The 8,888-nt window shown below is 44.2% G+C and overlaps 1 pseudogene; it reads left to right on the top strand.

Annotated features, from left to right (window-relative positions):
* The first annotated feature begins 217 nt into the window (after positions 1–217).
* Positions 218–8,526, top strand: LOC139253947 (probable G-protein coupled receptor 139; annotated as a pseudogene).
* The last annotated feature ends 362 nt before the right edge of the window (positions 8,527–8,888 follow it).

The following is an 8,888-nucleotide window of genomic DNA, read 5'->3' on the forward strand; positions in this document are numbered from 1 at the left end:
GTCAGTTACAGTGATGCCTAATGATGTCATCTGGGATTTCCCTCTGCTCAATGTAAGGAGCTCCCTTCAATGTTTCACCTCACACAATCAGCAGGTCTCCTCCAGCACAGATACCAGAAGTGAGTCACAGAAGGGAAGTCATGGTTGTGTCTCTCATCCCACCAGCGCCTCCCATGACTGATGAATTTCTAGCCATGTTTGATAGATGGGCTCTAGAAGGCATGATAAGAAAATTATTGATCGACATACAACATATTTACTATCCTCTACTCGCTGCTTTTGGTGTTCCGAGTAAGTATCTATGTTCAATTATTAAATATATAAATCATGTTTCACTGTAATATCATTCTTGCTCTGTACCAAGGGATAATCAGTTATTAATGGTATTCTATTGCATTTTGTTTATGCACGTGTTGTTGTTTAAAAATAATGGGACATCCTCACTGCTGTTAGTGTATCTGGTACCTCGCTGTTAGTGTATCTCGTACCTCATTGTTAGTGTATCTGGTACCTCACTGTTAGTGTATCTGGTACCTCGCTGTAAGTGTATCTGGTACCTCGCTGTAAGTGTATCTGGTACCTCACTGTTAGTGTATCTGGTACCTCACTGTTCGTGTCCCTGGTACCTCACTGTTAGTGTCCCTGGTACCTCACTGTTAGTGTATCTGGTACCTCACGGTTAGTGTATCTGGTACCTCACGGTTAGTGTATCTGGTACCTCACTGTTAGTGTATTTGGTACCTCACTGTTAGTGTATCTGGTACCTCACGGTTAGTGTATCTGGTACCTCGCTGTTAGTGTATCTGGTACCTCGCTGTTAGTGTATCTGGTACCTCACTGTTAGTGTATCTGGTACCTCACTGTTAGTGTATCTGGTACCTCGCTGTTAGTGTATCTGGTACCTCACTGTTAGTGTATCTGGTACCTCGCTGTTAGTGTATCTGGTACCTCGCTGTTAGTGTATCTGGTACCTCTCTGTTAGTTTATCTGGTACGTCACTGTTAGTGTATCTGGTACCTCACTGTTAGTGTATTTGGTACCTCGCTGTTAGTGTTTCTGGTACCTCACTGTTAGTGTATCTGGTACCTCGCTGTTAGTGTATCTGGTACCTCGCTGTTAGTGTATCTGGTACCTCACTGCTAGTGTATCTGGTACCTCACTGTTAGTGTATCTGGTACCTCACTGTTAGTGTATCTGGTACCTCACTGTTAGTGTATCTGGTACCTCACTGTTAGTGTATTTGGTACCTCGCTGTTAGTGTATCTGGTACCTCGCTGTTAGTGTATCTGGTACCTCGCTGTTAGTGTATCTGGTACCTCACTATTAGTGTATCTGGTACCTCACTGTTAGTGTATCTGGTACCTCACTGTTCGTGTATCTGGTACCTCACTGTTAGTGTATCTGGTACCTCACTGTTAGTGTATCTAGTACCTCACTGTTAGTGTATCTGGTACCTCACTGTTAGTGTATCTGGTCCCTCACTGTTAGTGTATCTGGTACCTCGCTGTTAGTGTATCTGGTACCTCGCTGTTAGTGTATCTGGTACCTCGCTGTTAGTGCATCTGGTACCTCGCTGTTAGTGCATCTGGTACCTCGCTGTTAGTGTATCTGGTACCTCGCTGTTAGTGTATCTGGTACCTCGCTGTTAGTGTATCTGGTACCTCGCTGTTAGTGTATCTGGTACCTCACTGTTAGTGTATCTGGTACCTCGCTGTTAGTGTATCTGGTACCTCACTGTTCGTGCATCTGGTACCTCACTGTTAGTGTATCTGGTACCTCGCTGTTAGTGTATCTGGTACCTCGCTGTTAGTGTATCTGGTACCTCACTGTTCGTGTATCTGGTACCTCACTGTTAGTGTATCTGGTACTTCACTGTTAGTGTATCTGGTACCTCGCTGTTAGTGTATCTGGTACCTCACTGTTAGTGTATCTGGTACCTCACTGTTAGTGTATCTGGTACCTCACTGTTAGTGTATCTGGTACCTCGCTGTTAGTGTATCTGGTACCTCGCTGTTAGTGTATCTGGTACCTCACTGTTAGTGTAACTGGTACCTCAATGTTAGTGTATCTGGTACCTCGCTGTTAGTGTATCTCGTACCTCATTGTTAGTGTATCTGGTACCTCACTGTTAGTGTATCTGGTACCTCGCTGTAAGTGTATCTGGTACCTCGCTGTAAGTGTATCTGGTACCTCACTGTTAGTGTATCTGGTACCTCACTGTTAGTGTCCCTGGTACCTCACTGTTAGTGTCCCTGGTACCTCACTGTTAGTGTATCTGGTACCTCACGGTTAGTGTATCTGGTACCTCACGGTTAGTGTATCTGGTACCTCACTGTTAGTGTATTTGGTACCTCACTGTTAGTGTATCTGGTACCTCACGGTTAGTGTATCTGGTACCTCGCTGTTAGTGTATCTGGTACCTCGCTGTTAGTGTATCTGGTACCTCACTGTTAGTGTATCTGGTACCTCACTGTTAGTGTATCTGGTACCTCGCTGTTAGTGTATCTGGTACCTCACTGTTAGTGTATCTGGTACCTCGCTGTTAGTGTATCTGGTACCTCGCTGTTAGTGTATCTGGTACCTCTCTGTTAGTTTATCTGGTACGTCACTGTTAGTGTATCTGGTACCTCACTGTTAGTGTATTTGGTACCTCGCTGTTAGTGTTTCTGGTACCTCACTGTTAGTGTATCTGGTACCTCGCTGTTAGTGTATCTGATACCTCGCTGTTAGTGTATCTGGTACCTCACTGCTAGTGTATCTGGTACCTCACTGTTAGTGTATCTGGTACCTCACTGTTAGTGTATCTGGTACCTCACTGTTAGTGTATCTGGTACCTCACTGTTAGTGTATTTGGTACCTCGCTGTTAGTGTATCTGGTACCTCGCTGTTAGTGTATCTGGTACCTCGCTGTTAGTGTATCTGGTACCTCACTATTAGTGTATCTGGTACCTCACTGTTAGTGTATCTGGTACCTCACTGTTAGTGTATCTGGTACCTCACTGTTAGTGTATCTGGTACCTCACTGTTAGTGTATCTGGTACCTCACTGTTAGTGTATCTAGTACCTCACTGTTAGTGTATCTGGTACCTCACTGTTAGTGTATCTGGTCCCTCACTGTTAGTGTATCTGGTACCTCGCTGTTAGTGTATCTGGTACCTCGCTGTTAGTGTATCTGGTACCTCGCTGTTAGTGTATCTGGTACCTCGCTGTTAGTGCATCTGGTACCTCGCTGTTAGTGTATCTGGTACCTCGCTGTTAGTGTATCTGGTACCTCGCTGTTAGTGTATCTGGTACCTCGCTGTTAGTGTATCTGGTACCTCACTGTTCGTGTATCTGGTACCTCACTGTTAGTGTATCTGGTACCTCGCTGTTAGTGTATCTGGTACCTCACTGTTAGTGTAACTGGTACCTCACTGTTAGTGTATCTGGTACCTCACTGTTAGTGTATCTGGTACCTCGCTGTTAGTGTATCTGGTACCTCACTGTTCGTGCATCTGGTACCTCACTGTTAGTGTATCTGGTACCTCGCTGTTAGTGTATCTGGTACCTCGCTGTTAGTGTATCTGGTACCTCACTGTTCGTGTATCTGGTACCTCACTGTTAGTGTATCTGGTACTTCACTGTTAGTGTATCTGGTACCTCGCTGTTAGTGTATCTGGTACCTCACGGTTAGTGTATCTGGTACCTCACTGTTAGTGTATCTGGTACCTCACTGTTAGTGTATCTGGTACCTCGCTGTTAGTGTATCTGGTACCTCGCTGTTAGTGTATCTGGTACCTCACTGTTAGTGTAACTGGTACCTCAATGTTAGTGTATCTGGTACCTCACTGTTAGTGTATCTGGTACCTCGCTGTTAGTGTATCTGGTACCTCGCTGTTAGTGTATCTGGTACCTCACTGTTACTGTATCTGGTACCTCGCTGTAAGTGTATCTGGTACCTCGCTGTTAATGTATCTGGTACCTCGCTGTTAGTGTATCTGGTACCTCACTGTTAGTGTATCTGGTACCTCGCTGTTAGTGTATCTGGTACCTCGCTGTTAGTGTATATGTTACTTCGCTGTAAGTGTATCTGGTACGTCAGTGTTAGTGTATCTGGTACCTCACTGTTAGTGTATCTGGTACCTCAATGTTAGTGTATCTGGTACCTCCCTGTTAGTGTATCTGGTACCTCACTGTTAGTGTATCTGGTACCTCACTGTTCGTGTATCTGGTACCTCACTGTTAATGTATCTGGTACCTCGCTGTTAATGTATCTGGTACCTCGCTGTTAGTGTATCTGGTACCTCGCTGTTAGTGTATCTGGTACCTCGCTGTTAGTGTATCTGGTACCTCACCGTGCTGTCGGCTATTGATTCTTTAAATGATATTGCTCCATCAAGATTCAAATGTTCTGTATTGAACTCAAGCAAAGATATTGGAAGAGACACTTTATTTCCTGAATTTGAGAATCCTCGCTACACTGCACATTTGTATCAGATCAGAAGCAGGTTTTCTAAGTTTCGGGAACTTGTCACCAAATGACGACAGGTGATTGACCTGAAGCGGTCACTGTGTTTCTCTCTCCTCTGATGCTGCCTGACCTGTTGATTATCTCTCGGATTTTCTATTTTTATTTCAGACGTTCATCATCCACAGTATTTTACTGTTGTGTTCACCGAATGCTCGCCATTTTTACTTACACACAGTGCGAAGAACAAATCCTGACAGATCATACACACCTTCTTAAATCACTGAAATATCTCCTATTTTCTATGTTTCTCCTATTTTCTATGTTTCTATGTTTCGAATCATTCAGTTCCAGCCAGTGCCTCATGTTCCACATTCTCCAGTTCTGCATTACTGCCACTGCTTCTGATGGTTGGAACAGATTTATCCGGGTCATTTTCATTCTCACTAAATGCTCATTCAGTCAGATTTCCAGACATTTATTTGCAATCTTTGTTTTGAGTTTACAATTGACTCTCATGTATGTCTGCCACAGCTCAGTGGGTCTCTCAGTGAGAATCGGAGTAATTCTCTATTGTACCCTGCTTTCATTCAGCATAAAGAATGTCAGCTGATTGTAACTGAAGTATTAATGATCAAACAATCCTTTGATATTTTTCCATCTAATATACGATGCACAAGTTGGAAACCAGCATGTGAAAGAAAACAAGAATAACTCATATCCATTTGTGTTCAGATACTTTACAGAAACATTGGGCAGCACTTTACCTGTGGAATAAGTCGTCCGATTTCGATGCTAAAACAAAGCATTTAGTTGGACATTCCCTGGTCAATGATAACCATTTATTTTATTCAGAGTCCATTCTTTGCCATGTTATTCGGAAATTCTTTCTTTCAATGAGCGACAATTTCAACAAAAAGGTGTAAAGCTCATTGTTCAATACACTTCCTGCAGCCCAGTTATCTTTCTAACTGCTGTACATTTGTATTTAATAACCTAACATCGTCATATTAGCTTCATACATTTTAAGTAGAACCACCTGTAATTATTGCACGCCACAATTGCAGTCGATGTTTATTTCTGTTACACTCACTTTCAGTTCGAATTAGAATCCATATCCTCAGCAGGAGCAAGAATACAATGAGGGTCTCCCTCCCTCTCCCCCTATCACCGCCCTCTCCCACCAACACAGCGGCACAGAAGTGAATCTCACCGCTCTCGGTGCTGACTGATCCCGGGACACGAAGGCTTCCTGAGAGGTTCTTGACCCGTGTGTCCCTGTTACCTTGGGCAGTGTTGTTGCCTGCTGAGCTAAAGGTAGATCTATCATTTAATGTCTCATTGATCAAACATCTGTTCATTTCATGTTGTCTTTATCCCCATTTCATTTATTGATTCCTTATTATTTTTGCAATAAACCCTGCATTCATTTCCTCAGGTACGAGAATTAGATTATATCATTTCATGTCACTAATGATTTGCAGATTGCAGACCGAATCCCATCAATCTTCTGCTCTTGCTCCCAGCCTGATGTTTAATTTAACTGGTTATTTCCTTTCCTCACAGTGAACTTAGTGACGATAATGATCCTGTCCCGGGGAAAGTGTGGACTCTCCAAATGTGTCACTCGTTACCTGGTGGCCATGGCAACAACGGATCTACTGGTCGTGATCCTGGATCTGATACTGAGGCACATTCCGATTCGTTATGAGGAACAGTTTATTTTCGTGTATTCCATCCCCCTGTGTAATATCCACGCCGTCCTGCTCTATGCAGCCACAGACTGTTCTGTCTGGTTCACCATCACTTTCACCTTCGATCGATTTGTGGCCATTTGTTGCCAGAAGCTGAAAACTAAATATTGCACCGAGAGAACGGCGGCTGTGGTTCTGGGAACAGTGACTGTGCTGAGCTGTTTAAAGAACATACCCTGGTATTTTATGTTCACAGGTTGGTATGTGCTTGGTAACAACCCCTGGTTTTGTTACACTAATTATGCATCACTGGGCTGGGCAGTATTCGAACTACTTCATTATATTCTAACCCCGTGTGTCCCATTTATTCTGATCCTGCTGCTCAATGCTCTCACTGTCAGACACATTTTACTGGCCAGCAGAGCTCGCAGGAGACTCCGGGGTCACAGCAGTGGGGAAGAGTCCCAGAGACCCCGAGATGGAGAGTCGCAGGAAATCCATGATTTTATTGTTTGTTATCTCGGGGAATTTCATCCTGTTATGGGCAATGTATATGGTGGTTCTTGTGGCAAACCGGCTTGTTTGGATTTCACATCTTGTATTTATACCTGCGTTAGTAACTGAACTGGGTTACATGCTGCAGCAGCTGAGTTGCTGTACAAACACTGGGATTTACGCCGTGACACAGACTAAGTTCCGGGAGCAGTGGAAGAATGTGCTGAAATATCCCTTTGTTGTAATTGTAAAATGCATTAAACGATAAGAAGCAGCAGAGACTTTACAGCCTCAGAACTCAATGCCACCAGATAATGGGGGGGAAATCCCGGTTGGGGGCTTCCTTCGGACAAATGCCTCCGACCGGAGGATATTTTACGTAAACCTTCGATTCCCATCCGAGACCTTCATTCCATGTGTAGCGTTAGGGAAATGGCCTTCCCCATACGTACAGTAAAGCTGGAGTCACATGGGCCTGAAGCACCAATCACGCTGCAGTATTCTCAGTGATAATAATGGCAACTCGCTTTTTCAGAGTTCCCAATATTATCAATGTGAATAAACACCTCAATATTGAAAAGCAACAGAATAAATTAAAAACACATCACATATTTAAAATTAATTGAAATTAAAGTCAATTAAATGTTTTGTTAAAAAAATGTTTTGGAATTTTTTTAACATGTTTCAATAAGGTTTAAAATAAATGATCCTTGGTGGAAAGGGTTTTTACTGTAAAAATATGTATTTAAGTTTATTTTTGATATGTTTTCGAACTCTTACACTGGTAAAAGTAATGTATCGACCTGCTTTTACCTGGTTTAAGAGTTTGAAGGACATTCTCTGGGCATGATTTGGGCAAATGACCCAATCTCACCCACACAAATGGTCTTCTCCCCGGGATTTGGAGAATCCATATGGAGAAATCTTTGACAGATCGGAAAAGCCGGTTTCCGGGGCATGTACACTTGGGCCTGACCTGGTGAGGCCGGAATTTAAGGCCCATTGTGTCCGAGCCACTCTCCCTCATGGTGAATATTATCACACTCACTCACACACTGTCTACACAGGGCTCCCTGGGCGGGGAGTGACAATCTGTCAGGATCCTCTGCAAGGTCAGCAGTGACCTGCAAAAGGATGGCACCCCCTAAAGTACCACCTAAAGTAGCTGGTCTCCCACCTGCACTAAGGTGGCAACATCCGTTGCCTAGACAATGGGGTAGTGTTCCTCAGGACCACTCCCTGCCTCACATATGGATGTTCTCACTCGCGCTCGGCACAGCATATACAGCTCTGGTACCCAGCACAAAGCTGGCGGCAGGATCTATTCCCATTGGCTGGTTGATGTCACTGACCTTCCCCTTCCCAGAAGTGAGGCCAGGTGAGTTACAGCGAGAGTCGAGGTCAGCAGCAGATAGAGGTTTGTTCACCAAAGCAGTGAGTGAGTGGCTAGGGGGAGCCACTCGGCCCGGCCCTGCACCAATCCCCACAACCCAGCATGGTAAGGAGGAGGTCCAACACCAGGTACGATGGCAGCTCCTGTCGGCCAGGCTTTCCATCAGTGCCTGAATCTGACTGCAAGAGACCTACGTCTGTCTTCACTAATCGTTTTCTCTTCACATATCTGTGGAAGCTTTTGCAGTAAATAGGAGCACGATTAGTCCATTGAGCCCCTCGAGCCTGCTCTGCCATGCAAGATCATGGCAGATGGAGGCTTGTAATAAATGCACCGAAAGAATCCTGGGCGATTTTAACCTACATATTGATTGGACAAAGCAAATTGGCCAGCGTAGCCCCGAGGAAGAGTTCATAGAGTGTATCCTGGATGGTTTCCTTGAACAGCATGTTGCGGATCCAACCAGCGAGCAGGCTATCTTAGATCTGGTGCAGTGAAATGAATGACCATAACATGGTTCAATTTGAAATTCTGTTGGGCGGTGAGTAAGTTAGTTCTCAAACCAGTGTCCTAAGTTTAAATTATTGAGAAAACAAAGGTATGGGGGCAGAGTTGGCTAAAGTGGACTGGGAAAATAGATTAAAGTACGGGACGGTTGATGATCAGTGGCAGACATTTAAGGAGATATTTCTTAACTCGCAACTAAAATATATCCCAATGAGATGGAAAGACTGTAAGAGAACGGATAACCGTCCGTGCCTAACTGAGGAAATAAGGGTCGGCATCACATTGAAAACAAGGGCCTGCAATGGGCCAAGATCAGTGGGAGACCAGAGGATTGGGAAACGTTTAAAAGCCA

This window comes from Pristiophorus japonicus, unplaced genomic scaffold (assembly GCF_044704955.1).
Source record: "Pristiophorus japonicus isolate sPriJap1 unplaced genomic scaffold, sPriJap1.hap1 HAP1_SCAFFOLD_520, whole genome shotgun sequence".
Taxonomy (NCBI): Eukaryota; Metazoa; Chordata; class Chondrichthyes; family Pristiophoridae; genus Pristiophorus; species Pristiophorus japonicus.